We start from the raw sequence: 25,298 nt of genomic DNA, 5'->3' as shown, positions 1-25,298 counted from the left end.
CTGGATAAGGAAAAGCAATGAACACAAAGCTGAAAGGATATTTCCTATAGAGAAAAGCATTTCAACTAAGGAACAAGAGTTCTACAATAGCTTTTAATTAAGTAATAACTAATACACTCATTGTTTGAGAAACAAAAGCAATCAAACAAAATCCCCCCCATCTAACCCATCTCCCCCATCCCACTGCCCAAACTGCACAGCTGTAATTTTGGACTTTCCCTTAAAGTGAATATATAATGCCTCTCTCTATCTATTTATATACATAACATATATAATCTCTGATATAGTCTGCAAATATGTTCTCTAGTTAAGGAAGCATCACCTTCATGAACAACATGAACCTCACTGACAGTAACTTGCAAAACAAAAAATTATCAAAATCTTATTTCTCTTAGACTGCATAAAGAAATATTAGGCTTCAGTAAGTTGGAGACAAAAATAAGATTCTTTACATAATCAATGTCAAATTAGTACCATTTACAAAAATTAAATCTATAAAAACCATTTTTTTTTCTTTTTTTTTAAATCTTCAAAAATGCTGCCCTTCAAAGCTGGGCTTTTTCAGGTTGTGTAACACTCTAACCTACTTTTGGATGCTGCTATTTAAGTGTTTACACTGAATCTTCCTTGTTTACCAGTTCTTTGAAGGTCTAGTGCCATACACCACTCCTACACAAATGGTTTTGTAATCAATGTGATATTTAAAAAGCAGTATTAGCAGCCATTATTTCACTAACAATAAACTGTCAAATCTTACCTCATTCTTGCCTTGCTGTAAATGACCGGAAAGGTCTGATAAAGATGACTTTCTAAACAGGAGCCCATTTTTACATTTCTGAGTAGTTCCCCAAAGCATCCAAAGATTATTAACACATTTAAAGCTCCCCAAAAAGCCCCAAAATTATTAACACAATTAGCTCTGTATTTGCTGCATGCAAATTCTGTGTCTACAGAGCACAGAAAATGAATAACTTCTCACTCTGCCTAGTGCAGTACTCCTGAGCATGCTCTTATAAAAGAGCTGCTTTGATGAAAAGTGCTAGCTTCAGGTTTTATTGACATTTATCCCCAGCGTCAGAGTGCAGAGCAGGTGCCCAGTATACTTCAGAAAGCTCAGGAAGACCCAAAGCTGGATGTTCAGCAACACTGCTCCATCCTTGCTTGTCACAGGTTAGCAGGATCAGAGACCATGAAGGGCAGTAGAGAAGAGATGGGAGAAGCAAGGACTGGAGGGAGTGGTCCTCTCTGGTAAAGAGATCAGGATTAGATGTGCTCCAGTTGGAAGTCAGTTAACCACACGTGATTTTACAGTTACAAAACAAACCACCTAGCAAGGCAACATGCAAGAAACTAAAGGGGTGGCTAATGACACGCCAGCAGGGTAAATACTCAATTTAAGATGCTCTTCATACCTGTAAGCAACAGTCCATGAATGCACAGGCATTTCAGGGGCACAGCTGCCAGAACAGAAATCCTGCAGCAGCGTGGCAAGGACCTGGCACAGAAAGGCAGAGAATACACCTTGGATGCACCCTGCGCATGCACTCCCACCCGTACACTGCTGCTGCAGCCCCTCTTATTTATGCACTGCTAATTCATCCTTCTTTTATCTGAGGCAGCACATTCCCAGAGTGATCAAAGTCGCACCGCCAGGGCTGAGCAACCAAATCTGCAACAACATTTTCTGTTTCACCTAGCCAGAGAGAAAAGACAGTGAGCAGACACTTTGTATCTCATTTCACAGAATTCCCAGAACAGCCTGACCAGTCATCTTGAAAACACAGCCCAGCTTGTGTGTGCAGGACTCCCAGTTTAACACCAAGCACTTTTACTCAAGTGCAGACACAACTGAAAGCCACTGAGGCACATTCAACCTGCGCTGGCATGGATGTACAATGCAATCAGAAGTTACACCATACAATAAACTACAATAAACTAACAGCTGCTTGTGCTCAAGTGTAAATATTTAATCCTTTTGCCATTCCTAAATCTGCTGTTCCCCTATCTTCTAGGCCGTGAGGTTTCTGCAGTGTTTTCATGACCACTATCAGAAGTAGAGGAACACACAGTAAACATCTGGCACTTCTACTAACCAGAGCACTTTGGGAATTTATCAAGTTGCAAAAGCAAGCTGCACCAAAATAAAAGCACATCTGGTAACTCTTGTCCCTAGAGGCTGCTTTTTATCACTAAAAACAACCCAGCAATACAATTAAAAATAAATTTAAAGGATTGGAAGAGGAAAAAAAAAGTAAAAAAAATATAATGAACTTTTATTTCCTTTTCAGTTTAGAAATCTGAAAAATAGAACAGTTAAAAATTGTTTACATCCAAGTTATTAAAATTTCCTTTTTCATAAATAAGTCCGAGTGGCTACAAAGCTTGTTACATGAAATTGCTTTATCTCAGATAGAGACAGCACTCAAACTCATGCAATTCCTCTGAAAAATACTCTTCTCTGATGCACAGTCACGCACACTGCCAGTCTATCTCTCTCCTCCTTCCAAATTCACTTGGAACCAGGGCACTTTCAAGTGGTAAGAAATTGAACCTGACATACATGGAGCTGACAGTTTGGTGATCTTAAGCCACAAAATGTAAAGATACAAATCTTATTACAGAATATATTAGTACTAACACCCTAAATGTACCCAAAGAATGAGAAGGAATGCCTACCAAAGAGAGAGAAGTGTGTGTTGCTGAAGTTCACTTTACTGCAGATTTTAATAGACCCTCTTCAGGGCAAAATGAACTCTCCTTAGTACCTTAGCTCATGGTACTAAAGTCTTATTTTACCTAATTGCTAAACTGCATACCCATCCACATGAAAGTGGGTTTACTGAGTAACTGAAGTAAATGATTTTCAATGAATACTTTCTCCTTCCTTTGATTTCAATGGACACGTGAGCAACCTTGAACTGGAACATTTACAGCATCCTCATGCAGATCCAGAGCCAAGAACAGACAAAAAGTTCCTTTAACTAAAGAACAGGCTCCATTGTTCCCTATCTTAGCTGGTTCATCTCTTCAGCCTGCAAACACAGTGACTCTCACTGGGGTACATGTTGAACAGAAGCTTCATAAAGATTTGCACGCATACAAGCAACTGTATTTTCAAATATCTGCAGTGGCACTTTCATTATATCCATTAGCTAAAAGCAAACCAGGAAAGGTCACACTTGAATTAAAAACTTAAAATAACAAAAGCAAATGACACATATGCATATACACAAAAAAGTGCCCAGTGACACAAGAAGCTACATGTAAACACAAGCCTCCTACTCACACATCAGAGTTCCTGTTTCTGCCAAGAGCTTTTCTGTAGCAAGAGCAGTAGAAAGGTGCATTAAATGCAGCTGAGAATCAGGATATGAAAAAACACACTCAAAGCCCACCTTTCCTTTTACCCACTCTGCTGCTTTGATGAAAAAATTAAAATGCTAGTTTACAGCTCAATAAATAGGCTGCACCCTCAATTTTCAAATACACAGTCTCTCCACTCTTTATGGGACAACAGTCTAACTTTGTTCCTACTTAAATGTCACACAGCTTCTTTTATCCCAAGGGAGAAGGGGATGCTTCCTCGCTCAAGCCAAGGTCCAGCTGTAAATCATGTCACAGAAAATACTCAAGGTACCAGCCAAGCAGCCCCTGACACCCCCCAGCATGTTGCCTACCCCGACCCAGGGCAGGCACCACACAACTGAGAGCCTGCTGCCAACCCTACCTGCTCTTTATCAAGCACAGAGATCTTCTACACCTCAGACATCCTGCCAGATGGGTAACAACGATGACTTCTCACATAAAACTCTGATCAGCAGATGAAGGATGAGTTATTAATGTTACCACATTCCTGCCAAGCTTCCAATAGCTGAACCTCCAGTGGTTTCATGCCAGGAAAAATGCCTGCAGCTGAAGCAGCATTTATCCTCAAAGGGATTTATTTAAGTTTACTATAATTCTTTTTCCTCTTCTAAACTTAAGCTGCTTTCTGTAAGAGATAAGCTATTTGCTTAGTCCATCTAGTCCCATAATTGTTTGGTTCAGGGTGTGTACTTCAGTACTTTGACATAAAAAGAAATTAAGCTGAAACACATTTTTGGGGGCTCTTCTGAAATTTTGCTGATGAGTTCAGATCACCTCCTTCCTTTTTATGCTTTATTTTCTCAAAACACCATTCAAAACATTGCCTTAAGAACAGAAAGAATGTTCCAAGACTTGCTGTCCTACCAGTGATTGCAGCATTCCTGCCCTAACAAGCAAGCTTCCAGCTCTGCAAAAATGTTCAGTAAGCTTCTATTGTATTGCTTGATGCCATTCACCAACACAATAGATCCATACAACCTCCAATTTAAATATTTACTATTGCTAAATTTGTATTATGATTTGACTCAAATGCTCCAGCTGGAATTGTAACCTCTGCACTGAGGGCCCTCCAGCAGGGAGTGGGCAGACAACCCTTGCCCCTGAAGGCTCACAATCTAAAAGTGATTATTTGTTAGGCAATGATAAGCATTTGTGGCTGTAACATTCAAAGCAAAAAACCAAACTCCCTCAGGCTTCCGGAAAAAGATAAAAAAAGTGGGATAACAGCCTGATTAAAGTATAATCAAATTTAACATTTTAATGCACTGCAATCTTTGAGAAGGCTTAACATTATGTCCTGCTAAATCCCTTTACAATTACAGCATTCCTATATACTTAGCCATACTCCTTCCCACTGGTTTGAGGATGATGCTATCTCAAAAGTAAGGCACTAAATGTAACAGCTCTTGAAACCTACCTTTCCAGTGAAATGGACAAGGAAGCTTTCCTTTCCAGTCAAATCTGTCTTAAAATAGATAATGAAGCTAAGTGTAGACTTCAAGTAAAATAAAAATACAGAAAGGAGACACTTCACCCAATCCCATTTACAGACAATACCACTCCTGCTCCAGCACTTAGGACTCTTCCATGATTACTCCAGGCTTCCACACACACTTGCAATAAAGTTTTTGGCAGCCACCTTCACCCATGTACCATGTCACTGTCTGACTTTTACAGCCAACATCTGCTTGGATGGCGACATCAGAAAATCAGTGCAGAGGCAGCTTTTTTATTTGGCAGCAGCTTCCCCTTATCCCAGGTGTCTCCATTTGAACTCGTTTTAGCAAGTTTCACATCACTTAAGGGTAGCACAATAGCTGCTCCCCAGCTGCTACAGAAATAAAAGCATAGTGCCTTCTAACTGGAGGAAAACAAAACAATCAGGTTTTGTTGTTGCTGCTGTAAGCAATTTTCACATCCTTCAGCATGCCCCAGCCAGGTCCCCAGGAGATTTCTGTGCAAGCATGAATAACCAGCAAGGCAAGTTCAGGACACAGCACTACATCATACTGACCCTGCAGAAGAAGGGTCCTTACCTTCTAAATCACCTTCTAGCCCTCCCACCAACATGCCAAGATCTCAAAAAATAAATGGAAATGGTAAGTCTGAGCTTGTGCAAGTACATCAGTGATTTCAGCATCCTGGCTCTCATTGTGACTTCCATCAAGCATAATGCAAGGCTTTCAGAAGGAGGTGCAATCCAGCCCCCCAACTGCCCTGGTGTCCTGAGCAGAACAAGAACTTGTCCTAAGGCAAACTCTTAACATCACATGCAGCAGTATTTCTAAAGGCATGTGTGATGGACGAGGCATCACCTATGCACAAAGCAGGACCAATGGAGCAAATGAGTTTCCATCTTGTAACAACACCAGAAAACACCAGTTTGGTGCAGTGGTGGTGGTGAGAGAGTGAACAACTACAGGGTTCCCCTCCCAGGCATGCAGATCTCCAGGCACTCACAGTGATCAGGTGGCAGGGGCCTGCAGACACCCCTCTCAGAACAGGGTAGCCTGGAGACGTCCTGCAACTACCAGGGACAGCAGGGATTATTCGAGCTCTTGGTTTGCATTTCAGGTTGTTGACTCAACACAAAATAAAACACAAAATGGCCACAATTTCCCACACAGCGACCTGTATCACGTCATAGCCAAACACAAGTCATCTTCCAAACAGACCTATTTGTAAGTCTGACTGGCATTATTTTCACAAGGATCTACTCAAGAACATTAGGACAACTAGCCAACCACTTTATTTACATTTTCCTGTTATCACACACTTGGAAAGCTGCCTATGCATGTGGGTGTACAGCATTAATATACATATGACTACATACCCATCAGCCATCAGTCAAGAGTTTAGGATTTGTCATGGCCAGACTAAAACCATCCATTTAAGATAAAGTTTTGTAACAGCCTGTCTTTGACCAAGAGTTCTGCCTGCCGAATCATGCCTGAAGTATGTTTTTTTTAAATAACAAAACTTTTATCAAGGCCCAGAACTCAGTTATAGTTTTTGTTCCCTTTTAGACTAAACAGCCATTTTAATCTCAGTTTCAAGTTCCTCAAAGGCTAAAAGAAAAACCCCTTCTGTTAGATATAAAACCACCAAGCAACTCTGGATTAATGAAAATTTAAGTAAATTATTCCTTTAAGCCTGCACTGGTTTCAATTTCCCAAGAACAGATTTGCTTTAGGAAGCCAGATGGAGTACTGTTCTCTCATCACAAAGCTTGGGTCATCCACACATAGGACCAACCGACCTAGCAGGTAAGACCCAAAACGGTGACTCTAAAAAAGCAGGTGAGGTGCTACTGCTGTGAGCTCTAAATTCTTGCATATGGACCTAGCCACATCCACGTTCACTGTGACAAAGCCTTGGGCCACAATACCAAAGCTGGACCCTTGCTCACCACGCATAAGCAGGCACTGTTGTTGCAGCCTAGTCCTGAAACATGGCTAATAGCTTATCGTGCTGCCTGCTCTGCTGCGGGTGGCAGAGCTCCTGATGGGTTAAAGCCTTCTGTATGAGACAGAGCAATATGACAATCCTGCTCCTGACTCAGCAGGGACACTCTGTCTCATTGTGCCTAGCCTCAGATGCCACTCACTACCTTTCACAATACTTGAATTGGATGCTCCACACGCCTTGTGTCTCTAGCTCCTGCATCTTGATCAGTTTCTTCAAATTGACACAAACAAAAAAAAGTTATTTTTTTGACTTAGACTCTGCTAGGACTTGATATTTATAGTGCATAAAAAGCTCAATTCCCTAATCTATTGCAAAACCTTACTGCATTATACAGTGTCATCCTGTTTCAAAAGGATTATGGCCCCAAAATTCAGTTGAATTGCATCAGATTTCATACAGCAGAGTGCTTGAGGAAGGCAGAGTTTCAAGACTCACCAGTTATGAAGAGGAAGAACCTTTAAGTTTCTGCCATGGGCTAGAAATTGGAATAAAACTTTTATTTTCCACATTAGCAACACTTTGACCTCAGGATAATCACCAAGTAAAGTCATCCTAAAAAAAGTTCTCAAGTATTGGTAGTGTGTTGGAATTATTCCTTACCATGCAACTCTACTATCAAAAGTGATTGATCAAATGTATCATTGAAAGATACAAAGTAGCAGGAAATTTTGGTATTTCCATGCAGGTGTACAATTCTCAAGTAAAACCATTTCTCTCCAGTTACCGAAACTTCCTTTAGGAGTTTAGCCAAGTTTTCCACACACAGTAGGGTCTGGGTATAGTGCTTCTTAGAGCACAGACCTACATGCTGAAGCCAGCCATATTCACTGATCCTTGCTTTGTCAAATTATGAGAAGCAAGATGTAAATAAAGTTTTACTTCTACCCCTAAAGGGGGGAGAAACAACAGACTGTGGAAATGAGTAATCATGAAGTGGTTTAAAACAGAAACTAAATCCCCATAAAAAATTAAAACAGTCATGGAGGTAAAGGCCAACAGGATTAGGACTGCAAGATCTCAAGTTATATAAATAAGAGCATTAATGCTATTATGACTCATTTATTAGAGAATCTTGATTGCCTTCAGTTAACAAAAAAAATAATGTGACAATGGCACCACTTGAAATTAAGTTACATAAAATGATTTCTTTCCTCTAAGTTGCTGTTTGTGAATAGCTGCAATTTGAACAGAGATCTCAATAAATCTTCACTATAACACAGATTCAAAATTGGAAGTTTTTTAGCAATGACCAAACGCATAATCATATTATCATTATTATCATAAAATACTCAACTTCTCCCAGTGAGACTTGCACTTGAGCTTCTTAATTACAAGGTCTACACCTCTATCATCCAAGGCAAGGATCAGCAAGGAACAATCAACCACATCCCAACACCACAGCCAGCTACTACAGTTTCCTCCAGTCCTCCTCTGTGACATCTGTCACTGTCAAAGCCACAACACACTAGAGGGTCTGATGCTCCACCTCCTAGAGAAGATCTCCCTGCCAACTCTAACACCATCTCACCAACCACTTCCGGGCAAACTACTACTTCTTAGTAATTCTAAGTCACTGAAAACCCACAGGACATAAAATTATAAATTACCATAACCGTGCCAAAACCCAACACGGCCAAAACACAGCAGCAAAGTGTAGCTATTTCTCTGTAGATGAAAGCCAAGGGATTTCTAGTGTTTTATTTCCTCTAATGCACAAAACCTAAATGCCAGCAGCATGCTCCTTGGTAGAAGCCCAAATACCACTTAAAAGTCTCCATTTTCAAGATGACTTAGATGACATAACTTATTTCATTACCTTCCCCCCCTTAAAGTACAAAAGCAGCTTCAGTTTCCTCTGTGATCCCCTCTGACTCTTGGAACCCCTGTGGGTAGACAAGAACAGCAAGAGTTATGAATACAGCTTGTATTTGGCATGAACTGAACATCTTTAATTTATGATTACAATTACATTACAAAATGCATATATACACAAATGTGTCTTACAGATCAAGCCATCTTTCCGCAGTCAGCAAATGATGCAATTTATTCAGTCATCACGGTCCAGATCAGACCAGTGACACTGTAAGACATCACACAAACAATACAATAGCATGTACTGAAGAACTACTGAAAACTCATTTAACAAATAAAAGCCATCTCGTAAAAACATCCCATGAGAGTCTTTTGCTGCAGTATATCATCTGTGTTTCAGACTCAGCATTCAAAAATATTTAGCTTTTCTACAACAAAGAATTTTACTCGTGTTGGAATGACTGCATGCAGGGAAAAATATGGCAGTCATACAAAAGCCACAAAATATCACAATTCACTGTGTTTCTTGATGCAGCTCTTAAGAGCCAATTCACAGCATCTATGACTTCAACATCGTGTTCTCCTCTGTTCACAGTCCAGTATCCTTACTTGATTCTTAGCCAGATTAGTGCTACATTAAGCTAGAAAGGCAGCCTGTAGAGGGTAGGACTGATGTGTTCCTTTTATCCTTGCAAAGAACTTCAAAGAAAGTCTGCTCACTGGTCCCCATCTTTGGGCCACAAATGGCGTGACAACAAAATAACATTCCCTCTACAAGAAGAGTAATGCTAAAATGCTTTGTCTTTTGAACCTGCTCAAGTTTTAAAACTTTAACTACATCATAATTTTTCTCATGTTCTTGTTCTATAATCCTGCAGATTGCTTTCCACCAAGACTTGGGTGGTGAACAGACATGGGTTGCAAGACCCATGCAGAGCTGACCTCCTTTCTTTGATCACGTACATGTGTTTCTGTGTGGACACAGTGACAAACACAGAGGAGCTCTCTGCTCTTCAAGTGACATCTCAAGAGCACACTGAGGCATACACTGCTAACAGTGCTGTGCAGCTACCCCAGGGCTTGGAAACCATGAAAGGGAAGCAACAGTGAAACAACCCTCACAGCCACTGTGCCTGTACCTGCATCTTCCTATCAATACTTTCTGTCCACTCGTATTTACCAGATGCAACTGTCACACCAAATAAAGCTCTGGGTGTGCCTGTCTCACCTATATGTAACCTTGGGAAGGGAAAAAAGGGAAAAGAAAAAGGTGAAGAAAATTACAGCATTTGTAACTCTTCATTTAAGAACAGAGAGAAGCTTTCTCTAAAACAAGTGTCAAGAGGTAATTACAAAGGAAATGGAAGACTTTTGTCTGACAAAAACACAGCTAAACCTTCTTTCCATAACTTAAATCTCCTTGCTCTATTTCTCTCTCCACTTCTGATGGTATCAATCCTCAAAGATGCTTCATTTTCCCTGCAGATCAATTACTTTAATACAACAGAGAAATACTGTATAAGTATCATCACTGAAAAGCTGAGTGTTCAAAAAGCAGTTTGCTACTCTGATCCATTCTGTTTGTGTATCAGCATGTATGCCCTGCAATCAGAGGCACAATGACACATTTTAGCACACAGGGTGCGTTCTCCCTTTATCACCACCTCCCCTTCATACACACACCCTCAGTGTTCCTTCAGCCTGAATTACGCTCCTTCTCATATTAAATTTAGAAACAGAACTCTGAATCACCAGTTCCTGTTGTGAAAGTAGCTAGAAACAGATACAGCAAAAGAAGTTTCCTAGTAAACAGCTATACAATAATCAGTCCACCACGTTAGACCACACTGTTACCAACAGTTTTATGAGCCCAGAACAGAATCATATAGATTTATGTGAAGCCAAATAAATATTTTCCTGGCTGTCTAATCCTTCCTAGAATCCTATCAATTCTTATCCGAAATGGTATCGTGTAGCAGTGAGTTTCAGAAATTAACTGTCCACTTGAAAAAAGAAATAAAAAAACCACCACACCCAACGCCCCCGCCCAAACATTACTCAAACTCATTGCTTGTGAGCCTGCTGCTGCACTTACTCCATTCTGTTCTACTTTTCCTCAACACTTGTTTAGATGCACCTTGAAGAAGAAGAACAGAAAGATCTAAGCTGCTGCTTTGCAAGAGAAGAGCAGCACAAAGATTCCAAAACTGGCTATATGCAAGAAAGGTCAGTTCCCGAGAGAGAAGAGTTCAGACAGCATTGCACACAAGTTAGTCTGCCCTGCAGACAGCAATTATTTCCTAGCATAAGCAGAGTAGAAATGCACTTATGTTTCCCTGTTTGAGTCCATGAAGAACCATATGCATGGTTAGGAAACTCTTGGTCACCACTTGTGGATTCCAGTTTCTTCAGTTGCTCTTGAAATATTTAACAAATGAGCTATGTATCTCACGCCAAGAGGCACCACCCATGTACATGCCTCTCCTGAAGTATACACACACACATATGCTATATACATATATATATACACACACACACGCATACACTTTATAGCAGAGAGGCCAGCTCAGCTATGCAGCACATGTGAAGAACAGCTTGGTTTGCAGGTTTGTATAGTCCCATCTATGACTTACTGAAGTTAGTTTGACATCACATACCACTGCTCTCAATAATTCCTGTATTTAGCACAGAGGACACCTTCAGAAAATCTTTTAGCCCTAGGAACATTTTGGGTGGAGTTCACTACTTTCCTCTGTTATTTATTTGTTCTAGCACTTATGCTCTCTCACCATTACAAATGCACTTATTTCCAATTGCCTGACTGCAGCTCCCAGCCATCAGTTCTATGTCATGCCTGTTTCTGTTTGTGTTTTAACCTCCAGCGTGCTCACCCTCAGAAGGTGTTTCCCACCAATTAAGCTCCTCCACTTATCTATCAAGAAACAACAAACACAGCAACAGAATGAGCCTTTCAGGCTCGCCTTGTGGAACACCAGCCAGCCTTCAAATATCTCATCTGACTTATGTGAACTCACTCTCATTTTCAACAGGCTCCTCTTGATCTCAGAGCTGTACACGATTCACCGTCCTTCTCCCACTGCCCCTCCTACACCCAAAGTCATACCCCTCTGCTGCCCTGCAGACAGCAGTCACGTCCAGTTGTTGACTCACTGTACCCCAAGCACTCTTCTCCCCAAGCTCCTAATCCGTCACTACACTGAAGTGCAACGCCTGCAGGCCCCATGATATTGCAGACTATATTAAATTGCACCTTTGATACAGCTTACCAGGCTGTGTGAATTCCAGTGTCCAAGCTGCCTTGTCCTTGTTTACCACACTGCCTAGTGTGATATGGCCTGTCAATTCTATCAGTACAGATCCTGCCCTTGTCTCTAGCTGCCTGATGAAAAGGTTCAATGGAATATGCCCTCACCTCAGTCCTTAAAACAAGATTTCTAGAAGCATTTCCATTTGACAATGATTCACCACAAGTGACTAACTTCCAAACATTGGTTAGTCAGTTCTTGATTCGTTTACTTTTGCAGTATCACAGAGCAGTAACGTGTCAGGACAGGAGTCCCGGAGGGGCACAGCAGTCCTCACTGACTACCTCTGCTGCTGCTGAGAGAGGGAACGAGAGACAGGACTTGGAAGGAGCTAGGGAGTAGCAGAGGACCATAATGGGTTGAACTGCCTCCATCCCCCTTGCATGAGATGCCTTTGAAGACATAGCTTTACTACATCTCAGAGCCCTGGCTGCTTTAATTTTTTTCAGTATTTTGGTGACTAATAATTTCAAGCTAGCTGGATTATCATTAAGTTAGTCTCCCACTCTTTCCTTGTCTATTCCAGCACAGTTGGTTTTAAGACCCCCAGTACCAACAGTTATTGAAAACTGTCTGCATGCCTACAGACTTTTCATCAAGGTCTTCAGATCAAGTCACAGAACTGCTGATTTTGAAACAGAATTATTAAATCAGACTTAATTCTCTGTTGGAATTGCACTGATGGTATCACATTCTACACCTTCCCAAATATGGACAAGTATTAACAAATATTTCTACTTTTTTGCATGAGCGACTTTATTATCCCTGTCTAGTAATTTGAATTATTTCTAACATAGTTGAGCTGTAGAAAATATTCAGTTAATTATTTAACTTACTTCCTTAACTTCTAACTTCATATATTCACTTTCCCCTTAATCACTGGCTTTTCTTTTAAATTTCTAGATGTGTCCTGAAACCAGAGGGCTGTTAGTGTAGATGTCTTCTTTCTTTAAACCAGAATTTCAGATTTTGGGCTATTTAGCATCTTCTTACAAAGATCTGTTTTCCATTCACTTTTTTTTTTTCCTTACAATGACACTGAGTTCTCTGTGACAAATATGCTCTTTTGAAGCATTAAGTGGAATTTCTTTGCTGTTTGCCTATCCTTTACATAAATGGGTCACACTCGATGGTCCCATGGCAACCAAACAACTTCTAGCTGTGTGATAACAAAGTCCACAGTAGCTTTGTCAGCTAAAGACCTGAAACAAGAATTGTTCTGCAGTGGGCTAAATTTCCATGGTGCTGAACATCTTTCCATGATGCCAACAGGATGTTCAGCACTCCAAAACAAAACTAACCAGAGTGTACAAAAGAAACAAACCTAACATCTGCTGATCAGCCATTTCAGACATCTCTAAAAAGCACCTCAAATCTAGTCCTTGACTGTAAAGATGAGGAATTTACCAAGTAACCAATTTGGTAAGTCAACCAGATGGGACAACGTACAAATCCAGACTCCTACCATCAGCCTGAGCCTCACTCAGGTTAACAGCTTCGGCACAGCCCAGCCACCTGCTGCTTGTTTGATGAACAAGGCAAAATGAACTCACCTCAGTCTGGTCCCAGTGGGACACTGCCACAGGAACTGCACTGCTCCTCAGCCAAGAAAGACACCACAAAGCACGTGCACTCAGAGCGTGGAAACAACATCCCTCATCTGCCCGAGGTGAAGGCATCTGTGCTCTGCCTGGATTTGCCCATCCTGTCAATTAAACCTTCATGCAGAATCAGTCCTTACTCTCTAGAACCAAGTCTTTCACAGGGCAAATAAAAGTATTCAGCAAGAAAATAACATTTGACTTCATAATTGCCTCAACAGTAAGAAAAACATTCAGAACCTTCCATTTTCATAACCTTATTTAAATAATATGCTAATTATCCACACACAGGGATATGCTATGTGTTCTAGAAGCATGGCAGTAACAGTCTACAACATACATGTTGGACTTTCTACTTAATCTCACATGGCTGCTGAAACACATACTTGCATGAATTTAGTTAAATTAGAAATTCCTTCCTATGTTTCACAAGTCTACATTCAGTAACTGAAAAGACAATAATCTGTGTTCTTGCTGTACATCAGCCACTGCAACTTATTTTGCACAACTGAAAATGACTAAGGAAAAATAGCTACAATAATTCAGACATCCATCTTTTTACTAAAAAAAGTGAGCGAAGTAAAGAAGGAAGAAAAAAAGACCGTAGCAATACATTAAAATGCAAAACAGAGAGCTCTGTCCATAACTTCTTCAACAAATTCTTCCTGAATTAGGCAGCAAATATTCAAAACTGCCAGTCTGCACAGCCAGTTCAGTCCGAAGTGCACAATCCCTGTGCCAGATTCCGCTGTCCCTTCCTCTCAGGCTTGAGGTAAACACAACCATGCAGGTTGCCAAAAGCCTCAGATAACAGAACATTCAGCCTTTTTCTACCACCCAGATTTTGCTAAAGGTCCCTGTTTCATACACACATCTGAAAAAACACATTGTATGGGATGGGAAAAATTTCAGTTTGGGTTGGAAGTCCAGGATTTGCTCAGAGCGCTTGTATTCCTCTCATTTCCTTTACCCTCCTCCCATCAGCTTAGAAAATTTCAGAAGAAATCAGCAACTTTACCCACTAAAGTACATTCCATTCACTATAAAAGTTTAAATATGTGAACCAGAAGTTTCTACTGAAATTTTCAGTCATTACATGGCTAGTGACAGCTTTAAGGATGCCACCAGCAGCATTTTAAAGGTCTACTGCAAAGACTAAAGTCAGTTCACATCCTCTCATAATTTCTGCTTTAGGTTAGCAGAGTCAGAAGGGTGAAAAATAAATTCAAATGAAAGTACAAGGTGACTTTAAAATACAAGTGCTATTCCTGACTAGTAATACATCTACATCCACATAAACCCTCCCAAATCCTTAAGAAGAGCCTTCCCATATAATATAATCCACTTTGAGGCTTTGTCTGCATAAGACACTTTGGATTAATTCTTAAGACAAAAACCATGCAAATTAAAAAACTGATTTGAATAAACTCTTTGAGACCTTCTTCAGATGCACTTCTTCAGAATGAGAGTGACTCTCAATTATTCTGCCTCAAAGATGTAGAACAGTTGAAGCAATTCATTTTAAATTCACACCTTCAGCTGACTTGAAGGATTTCCTAATGGCATGTGAAGACAAGCCTTTAACTCCAGAATGACACACAGAATTTACTTGGGAGTAACTGTCCAAAATATCTCCCTGGGGAGACAGGCCCAGACAACACAACATATCAGGATACTGGTTCAACACCAAACCATTCTAAGAATGCAAGAAGCCACACAATCAGAAAAGCTTGATTTCTGGCAAATGGAATTCCTAACTGTGTATTTGCAAGGCTTTAGAGAAGCATTTCCAGCAGGCACCTAGCCTTGGCTTGAAAAGCCTTTTATTCTGACACAATCATCCATGATTCCTCTCCAGCCCTTCCCTCCCCATCCCTACCCTTTCTCCCCAGGCTACATTCCCCAGCTGCTCTTCCAGACCCCAGCCTGCTGCAGTAACAGCTTGACACATGGGGCATAATCTAAGACAAAATGTGATAGCCCCTTCTTGACAAATTTTAAGCATCACCTGCCTACAATGCAAAGCAGCTTGGAACAGAAACTGCAGGTGCAGAACCAGCAGAGAAGTGCTTTGACTTCAGATGCTCCCTCCCCCACAGCTAAGCTCTCATTGTTTTTTCCTGGGGATACATCTTCAGATCAGAGCCACAGCCTGCTGTAGATATAGATCAGCTTTGCTCATCCCACCGGTCTCTGTCACTGGCAAAAAATAGCTCTGGAGGGAGAGGAGGAGGTTTTCAGCTGTTTTCTTCTCCACTTCTCTCTCCTCCCTTGCAATGAGGGAGAAGCCATTTTCTCATGTTCGTGGCTTGATGTCAGAGTAACTGTTTTCTTACTCTATAGAGCAGTAAATCCCCAGATGTGCCTGTAAAAGAAATTTAATTGTAGCCACAGTGTTCCAGCAGCATCCTCAGCAACACAATCACCAGGCTTTTCATGCAAGAGCTGAAAGAAGCTGGCTGGCATATTACTTGTTTCCTCACCAAAGACAGCCCAGAGGAGCGGCTGGGGCCAAAAGGAGAGGTCTGCACAGATGCTTCTCCTAGGCATCACTGATACTCTTACAGGGTTCAAGAGAGACCCAGGAGAGGGACATTTTCCTAGACAGGGTCAAAAATAGATGGAAGGAAAGCATGTAATATACTATTCTTTAATTTTCTCATAAACAGTAACTTTATTCTTCTCAAAACATTGATTGACATTTGATCCTGTTATGAACAATTCTGAGGCCTCCCCCACAGAGCATCTAAGCTGCATCACATTAAAGCTGTTCCTTTCTCCTTGCCTCTAGCATATTCCTAACATGTAAACAACTCTGCTGTGCACACAAGCAAAGGCACAGCTAGCTAGTGAAAGCTGCAGCACTAAGGGCACCGTAGGAACCCATCCAACCCTAATAACCCATTAATTTCACAGGGCACTGTATTTATTAACTAGAAGCCAACTGCTATTAGTGCAAACGTACATGTGAAAAATTATCCCAGTGGAAAAGCCGAAGGAACATTACAAACCTATTTTTCACAGACTGCCATGTTTCACAAGCTTTGTTACCCCCGTAACCCAAACATACAAGAAATGCCAGTCTGAATGGTGGAAGAATTGTGACAGACTAGGAGAAAGGCAAGTGTCGGGAAATCCAGCAGCCTTACTGTCTGAGGATTTCAGCTGATGTGACACCACATAAGTAATGTTCTTGTGTCCAAGCCTCAAAACCCATAGGGACTATTTCTAGTTCAGCTTAATAGAAAGGAAAAAAAAACAAAAAACAATCTTACTTTTCACGTATTCAACAGCAAGGTAATTAGCAGGAGATACCTTACAAAAGTTACCAAAGCTAATGCACAAGGATTGCCCAGCCACATACTTTGTGTGTGTTAACTCCCACTTCACAGGCTCTGGACCAAGACACTCAGGCACGCTGCCCTGGTGAGTCTGCCTCCTTAGGGCAAGTTCCAGTAGCCAGATTCACCCGCTCTGCCTTGGAATCCTCTTACAGCACCATTGCTCAACCCACAAATCTCTCTCCGCAGGCAAATCTGATAAGGCCTGGAGGAAACACCAATCCAGCTCTGACCCCTGCCTCACCCATCCAGGGGTCCCGCAGAGATCCCAGAGAAAAAGCTAATGTAACTGCAACTACTTCTCTTCAGGGACTTCTCTGCCTTAGGATGTTCCCAATGGCAGTAATCCAGAGCAAAGTGGCTCTCAAGCTGTGAACTGAAAATAGCTGCACTGCCAGGCTCCAACATCAGGTCCTAGAGCAGCTCAGGGTGCCTTGGGTGACCATTCCATTGGCAGTTTTTTGCCCCTTCAGTTAAAACAAAACCTGGTGATTTCTTGCTGTCCTTCTGATTTCTGCTGTCCACACCTACTTTGTAAACTGGAGCAAATCAGTCATGTCCCAACACCCACTAGCTTCCTTTGGCTTCTTTCCCACATTCAGAAATGTCAAACTATGAATTCCAGACCCTGCTTCTTCCTTCCAGAACGCAAAGTATCACCCTAGTCACACACACACTTCTCCCCTCCCACTTCTTGTCAAATTCCACTGCCCATACTGACACCGGAGCAAGTTTTATATACTTCAGGCTGTGAAATCATCCACTTCTTCCTATCAGCCCTCAAGAGCAAACTGCCTTCCTGTCCTCCTCTCTCAACAAACCAGCAGGTGAACACCCACTCAATCCTGCCCGTGACTTTTACCAAAGGAGGTTCTGCTGGAGTAAAACAAGCATTCAAGAAGGTCTAGTTTTATAAATCAGATTATATATTCTTCCCTGCAGCTCAAATCTCATCTCCACATTTCCTACTTTCAGTGCTTTTAACACAAATTAAAGAGGTAGTGGGAGGGAGAGCTTTCTCCTTCCATATTCTGTGCACAGGTAAATGGTGGTTTTATCACAAAACAACCTCTTTTTACAAAACTTCCTGAAGTCTAACTCCAATGCTATCCTTGCAAAGGCCAAAATCCCTACTCATAGTAACTCTGCAGTATGCAATAACTATTATATAGCATTTATAAAGCAGTGCAACTAAATCTTAACTTTTGACTACAGTAAAATAATGTTCACAGTTAAAGGAGGCCAAAGTATTTCATTATCTGCAGGATGGAAAATTTAGACAAATCTTCAAAGACTGAGGCTTTGCAAAGTGCAAGGCGTCAGCTGCTGTACCTTACATATCTGACAACATGCAATGTCACAAACACCAACGCCAGAAGGTTGTAGCTGAATCTTGGTACCAAATATCTGGCAGCCTTTTTCTTTTTACAGAAGCCTGATCAGAAGACTACAGCCAAGCCATAGTTCAGAATTTAATGATTAAGGGGATCATTACACTGAAAACGTGAAGCATTTCAGGTTTAAATTATGAGTGATAGCAACAGCTCAAGGTAAGATTATCAAACATTTTCATTCACCTTTCATTCACGCTTACAAATAAGTAAAAAATCAAAGTTTCAGTGGCTTTTTGTATACTGTCAGCAAACAGATGTCTTGATGTACATTCACCATGCACTAAATATTCTAGATTCAGTACCTAAATTGCCCAGGATTGCACATAGCGTGCTTTTAATTAACCAAAAAAGACAAAACACAGGTTATTACCGCTTCTAACATCAGAGTCACAAGACCTACCTTGTATCAAAGATCTGCCCCAGACAGGAGCACTCAGGAGGGTATCAATTCACCTTGAAGTATTCCACCAAAAGGTTGCTGAAGCTTCTGTGCCTTCCATGGATTGGTTTTGACTGACCCCACATCTTTGACATACTGCTGTTGAACCCCCCTCAGACATTATTTATGCTAATTTAACTGAATTCGAAGGGCTCATTTTGAGTCATCCTTTCAGGGTTACACTGTAGTCAGCAGCATTCTTCACTTTTACCACTATCCCAGCATAAGGGCAGAAAGCACCCCGGACCCAGGGTCTCCCATTGGACACCCAGCTCAACTGCAAACCTGTAGAAATACAAAGCCTTGACTGACAAATGGCTACTGAAGAAAAGCAAAGAACCTGTATACAAGAATTCCTGAAAATCAGGAATGCCATTACCCATGAAGCACCTGGTATACCAGTGTATCTCAAAAAGATCATGAGGCAAGTATAACCCTAGCACACCAAATGGGAATATTTGGCTCCTTCTAAGTGCAGTAACCTCATCAGAACACTTGAATCAAATTTGACATTTATATCTCTATAAATAATGTGAGAGCAAAAGCAAAGACAAAGCAACATTTGCAGTTCAGGGAAAGACATCAAAGTAAACACGTCCCTAGTACTCAAATGTTAAACTACATGTGGGAATCTGATGATCTTTTGAATGGCTGAAAGCTAGGACACAGAGGAAAGGGCATCTTGTTTTTAAATTAATTATTAATCAATCTTTTCAGCCATCAAATCCATGCAATGACTCATCCACTTGCTTTACCAAAGTCTAAACTGTTATGGGGAGACTGCAATTCCACTGGAACATTACCCTCCTCAGTTTGATACTTAACCCTGTATATATGAGAAAGGATTTTAGTAGATTCAATCCTCTCCCACAAGATCATCAAGCCCTCATTATACCTGGAAAGAAAAATCCCCCCCCCAGCTCAAAAAAAACCTCAATCCACCAAGAAAAGAAAACTTAGAATTTAGTACTTAGAATTTTACATTGAGAGAACAAGAGAACATAAAGTCCACTAAAGACCACCTCAGTTATACACTGCAAAGCCATTATTCTTCCAGCAACAGCACACACTGTAAATAAGAAGAGGATTCACATAATCAGAAATCCTTAATCATCATGTCACGGAATTATACAACTCTTCTGTACACATTCACACAGTTTCTACTGTCTGTGAAGGAATTTAGAGAACTGTGGATTTATAGAAGCTACTTTTTGAGTTTAAAAAATTATGAACTTCATCCTACACCCCACATCCATGCAAATCTCAAAGTTTGACAGCTCTACTAAATAAACTGAGCTGCAAGACTGCAGCTCAGTTAGTGATACCTATGTACAGAGCTTGCTCTCCTCCTGTGCTAAAATTATAGCAGAACACTACAACACATTTGCATATCTCCCACACATGTAACTTTTTGCCAGCAGTAAGAAGACGACATCAAGGCTTAGAAAACGTACCAGAAAGAGATAGAAGGGGAGGGTGGAGTTTCCTGCAGGAACACCCAGGCTGAAGTCCAGCAGCTCCCAGGGAAGGTGCTGCTGTTCTACCGCCCGATGCCTTCAGATCAGACTCCCACTTACCAGTGTCAAATGTGAAACTCCACCCAGGAAACAAAAAGCTTCCTATTGTTTCTCCCCTCTCTGCAGCCTCCTGGCTACTACCAAGAAAATCAGCATCACTTCACCCTTTTCCCTAAGAATGATTTACATCTTTCCCTTTTACTAAACCCAGCCTTGGAGCTACCACAGAATATGAGGAAAAGGAAAAAAAAGTCTCTGCTGGGTTATCTCCCCTGGTCTCTCCTGTACGGCTTTTCTGGAAATATTTCTAGTAGCAGCCCAGAGTGCTGCTGTTGATTTTAATCATGCAGAAGTAACACAAAATTCACATGACTACTGTCAGTTTTCCAGTCACACAAGTTTTGCAAAAACATCAATTAAAACAATCTGATCTTCCAATTTTTACCTGGGAAAGCTATAAAAAAAAAAAATTACAAAGGTAGCAGTACTTTGGGAAAAGTTTGATTTACACTTTGTGCACAGTTATTTTCAGAAAAGCTTTTCATTAAAAAAATAAAAATCATGACAGCATTGAAGATTTCTGGCACTTTACTTCCTCCAAACATGCCAGTGTGGAAAAAAATAATCTAACTGAGCCAAGCAAAAGCAAATAATAAAGAGTCACAAGAAAATACCTGACTTGCCATGAATAAAGTGTTACCAAGGTGTGAGAGTGAGTTTAAGTGATTTTAGAAGTCAATAATGGAATCCAGTGTTATTCAAGTATGATACACACTAAAAATTCTAGCCTGAATGCTCAAATTATAGGGAGCCATGGCTTTCCTTCTGTATCTTTCCAGTGGCCCATTTTTACCAGTCCCACCCTACCATGACATCCCAATAGCAAAACTCACTTAAAATGCAAGTAGAACAAGACAATTAATCTAAAACTCAAGAAAGTCAAGTATTGTGCAGGACAATTTGAAAACAAGCCCCTACAAGTGTGCCAGTGTAACAATAACTAACAGACCAAATACAATTCCCCCCAAATCATTAATACTTGTTTGTTAATGATCATGTATGTTAACTGAGGGAAGTGCCTTTGTAACATAACATGGTTAAGACTCAACCAGAAAAAAGTGAAATAATAAAAAATTACTTTTGTTAGTATCAAATTAGGCCAAGTACACATCACATACATGGTGGTGAGATCTACTCCAGGAAGCAGGCTTTTTAACACCAGCACACTTAAGATCTAAATTGCCATGGACTGTGGAATGGAAAAATGCAGAACCGCATAAAAGGAAGGCAAACCCTGCTTACAAAATAGCAGTGAGTCAGCTCCTGAGGACTGGTCTATGGCTGCTGTGAAAACAAGATGCACATTCCTCATGCGCACTCTGATTGTACAGAAGCAAAACAAGCCCATCCCCTAAATATGCTGTTAATGGGGTAGATGACATTGCAGAAAAGGTGTCAAGAAACATCAGTATCACTGTTTAACCCGTGCAAACTTCAGAAAACATTTTCAGCCAGTGCTGATCCACAAAGCCTTTTAATCATACACACATCTACTCACGTTTGGGGCATTTAATAAGCAAGAAACACTCATATCCATGGCCTCAGATCAGTAACAGCTTATCTTGGGGACACCTCTAACTCTAAAAGGTCCTTGAGACATTCATTTACAGAATCACTTTCTAAAATGCCATGACCCTTTAGCTTGTCTAGTTCCATCATCTGTAATCAGACTACCTAGAAAACCAAGAATAAACACCAAGGCCTTTTGTGATAAGCTGTGAAACTATTAACAAGCCATTTAATACCATAAGGAACAATACATAACTACTACACTCATTTATTAAGAGAACACAATTACATTTTCCCTCATTCAAAAATCCAAGATAAATGGTGGGCTTTCATAATCTGTCTCCCTCTTAGCAAGTGACCTTGGCTACAAGCAGCTCTCCCCTTGACCACATCATAGCTCATTTTTTTGTTGCTGTTTAGGGATATCTGGGGGCTTTCTGGTCTTCTGCTCTTTTTACTGTTTTCAGATGTTGATGGTGAACGGGGCTTTTCCTGTTATATTGATTACTTATGAGAAAAAAAATACATTCAAAGAATTACCATGGTACATATGCAGGGAAAAAACAAGTCCAGTAATTCAGCTCTATTAATATTACTTTGTCAACAACTATTAAAACAAGGTGCTGACCACTGAATATCATGCCAGCACACACTGAATGGAAGCACCCTGTCCAACCTCTCTGAAAAAACATAAACCTGGAAACCAGCTCATTTCAGGGAAAGGATTAAAGGTTGTTTTTTCAGGTGTCCTTGCACACCAAATCCCTCTGCCAGAAACTGCAGTTTATCATTGCTAAACACTTACACTGCAAAAGTACCTAGAGACCTCAAGTAGGTCAGGACCTCAGCATGCAAAGTACAAAATTGATGCATAATACTTGACAGCCCTTGCCTCATCATATTTTTCAATTTTAAGTGTTTGTCTTGCCAGTAGCACAGCTATTTGAACAACCCACACAAGAAAAAGAAACTCAATAGCACTGCAAAAAACACACCCAAGTTCCACCACCAATGTATGAAAGTGCTATCCAACATGCAAGGAAAACAGAAGTAGCTCTGCCCCTTGTTAGGATATGACACATAAAGACCTACAAGAAAGTTAAATCAAAGCAGGTTTGGGGCTTTTTAGGTTGGCATACCTCCAACTATTCTAACAAAGACAGAAGAGGCTGCTGAAATAAGCTTTGTTTAATGTTTATGGATGAGAACTCCAATTCTCATTTTCCCATCGCCTACAACCTAGACAAACCCTCTCAGTGAAGGGAACAGTTTCTCAGTTGCTGCCTTCAGACTGAACCCTGGTTGAGACAGAGCAGGGGTGCAAAAGCAAATGAAAAGAAAATTTAAATGAACTGCAGGGAGTGGAACTAGTGTGCTAAACCTCATGTTCGCATCCCCTGAATTAGTTCAATTAAAGGTGAAAAAATATGCAATAAATCTGAAATGAAGCTTAACAAAATGATAGAGTTCTTGGCAACTTGATTATTTTAACAAGTTGACAGCCAGTAATTTCAGGTTGTCTCAGTTTAAATACACATACCAGGACAGCACAATCCAGAGGAGTGGGCCAATACACTCCTGCAGAATTAGCTATGCTTTATGTTCCATGCTCTCCCTTCTGATACCTCCCAGCTCCGTTACCACCCACATCTGTCTTCCCAAATGCTCACTCAGATCCTGCAGAGGTAAGTTACCTGCAGCTCTCCATCCCATTCCCCGAGCTGAAAAGGAAAAACTGGTATTGCTGTGAACCTGACTGCAAGTTACCACCAAACAGTGACTGCCCAAGGACTAGAGAGCACAGAGACATAGGAAAAAACAGCCATTAGCCTTTAGCCAAAAGGTGGTGGCATGAGAGGTGGTTGTCTGGTTCTATCACAGCCCACCGCTTCTTGCATCCAAAGAAAAACTCACGCAGCACCCCTATTTCCAGTCCTTCCCATCTCACCCATGGCACAAGAATGTCTGCTGCTCCCAGCCTTCAGCAGCACTACCAGCATCTCAGCCGGGTGTCATGGCAGGCAGCAAGTCACCAAACATACAACCTGCCAAAAAGACAAAGCATGTGGGACTGCCAGATCCAGCTGCAAACCGGACAGCTGGACACCAGAGTGCAGCTCTGGCTCAAGCAACAATCTGGCGGGGTTTTGAGGGGAAAATAGTAGAGGCTCTGCCTCTAAAGCCTTAAACTACAATGTTTCCTCCATAGTAAAGATTGGAAAAAACAAACCAAACCCAAACTGGGCAGTGGTTCCCTTAACTACCACAGACCTTCAAAACAGCACACAGTGGGGCTGGGGGAAAGGGCTGCATAGTGTTTTCCTTTCTCAAAAACTTCTTTTCATGGAATTGTTTTTCCCCCAGTGTTTCAAATATCAGTAATGTTAACAATCATTATATTCCTTATACTCCATATTGCCTATGAAAATTGTTTTGCAGTCTGCCCAGAAAAACATTTTACCTCAAAAGGTAGTAGATCCAATTTATGAGCAGGAAAAAAAAAATCACTTTTTTTCCCAGCTCCTGCAGAATATAAGAGTTAATGGAAGGGAAAAGAGACTGATGTTTTATTGATCAAAACAATTCTAATTACGCATAGAAGACTTTCCCATGTTTCCAATAATACACTGAGCAAAACTTACTTCGTGAAATGCAGTCAGATAAGCAGAAAGTTTGGGAGCTCATTGCTCAGCAATGAAGGCCAGATTTTAATCACCAAAGGCAGTGGAACATTATAATTGCAAGCATATTCTAGCATTTGAAATAATAAATACAACTAGAGAAACATATTATTTATGTAAATTTAAAATTTTTTTAAAAGAGGCCCATAAAAAGCTGTGGACAGAGTAACACAATATAACAGCTAAACCACAGAAGCACTAAAATAATTGAGCAACAAAGAGCTGTTTGTTCATTTTTTCCCTTGCAAGTCTCTCTCTCTTCCCCCATCTTTACTATCTGAGGTGCAAGGCAATAATGCCACCAACAATCTTATGGTATGTTTTTACTGTTGTGTGCAAATACAGCACTACAAGTTGTGTTGGGCCCATCTAGACAAGGAAAACCTGGTGTTGAAAAAGGTCAGCTTTTCTCCAGTCCAAGCTCTCCTGTGGTTTCTCAATTGCTGGGAGTGTTTCATCTCTCCTGAAACCAAATCAGGTATGGACAAGGACAGGCAGACCTTACTCTTTCATGTTGCACCTCACTACACTGATTTAGTCCTCCAGTGTTCACCTAACCTCTGAGAGAATAAGAACTGTGATGCTGCTGCCTTCTTCAAAGCAGTATCACCTACCAAAGGCAACAGATGAAGCTTGAGGGAGCAACATACTGAGAATCACTTCCCATCTATCCAAAAGGCACCTCCTGAGATTCCAGTCGAGAACTGAGTGCAGGTAGGTATTTCAAAACAACATCATAATACATCAAAATACATAGCTAAGAATACTGCAGCCCACTGAATTT

General features: G+C 40.8%; 1 protein-coding gene across 8 annotated transcripts in view; it reads right to left on the bottom strand.

Moving 5' to 3' along the window:
• The window catches only part of LRRC8D (leucine rich repeat containing 8 VRAC subunit D), a 52,814-nt gene that overhangs the window by 12,457 nt on the left and 15,059 nt on the right, over positions 1-25,298 (bottom strand). The window contains exon 1 of one of the 8 annotated variants that reach the window (XM_038144095.1): positions 20,202-20,306. The exons of 2 other annotated variants lie outside the window; for them this stretch is intronic. The gene's annotated coding sequence lies outside the window, so the exon portion shown is untranslated. Of the gene's footprint in view, positions 1-1,412; positions 1,463-3,727; positions 8,629-11,933; positions 13,502-13,525; positions 13,691-18,708; positions 20,180-20,201; positions 20,307-25,298 lie in introns of those variants that run through there. 5 more of the 8 variants (XM_038144094.1, XM_038144092.1, XM_038144098.1 and 2 more) reach the window with 5 other exon arrangements.

Source organism: Motacilla alba, chromosome 8, assembly GCF_015832195.1.
Source record: "Motacilla alba alba isolate MOTALB_02 chromosome 8, Motacilla_alba_V1.0_pri, whole genome shotgun sequence".
NCBI classification, from domain to species: domain Eukaryota; kingdom Metazoa; phylum Chordata; class Aves; order Passeriformes; family Motacillidae; genus Motacilla; species Motacilla alba.
Note: the sequence above shows the minus strand (reverse complement) of the source record. Positions and strands in the feature narration are given on the sequence as shown.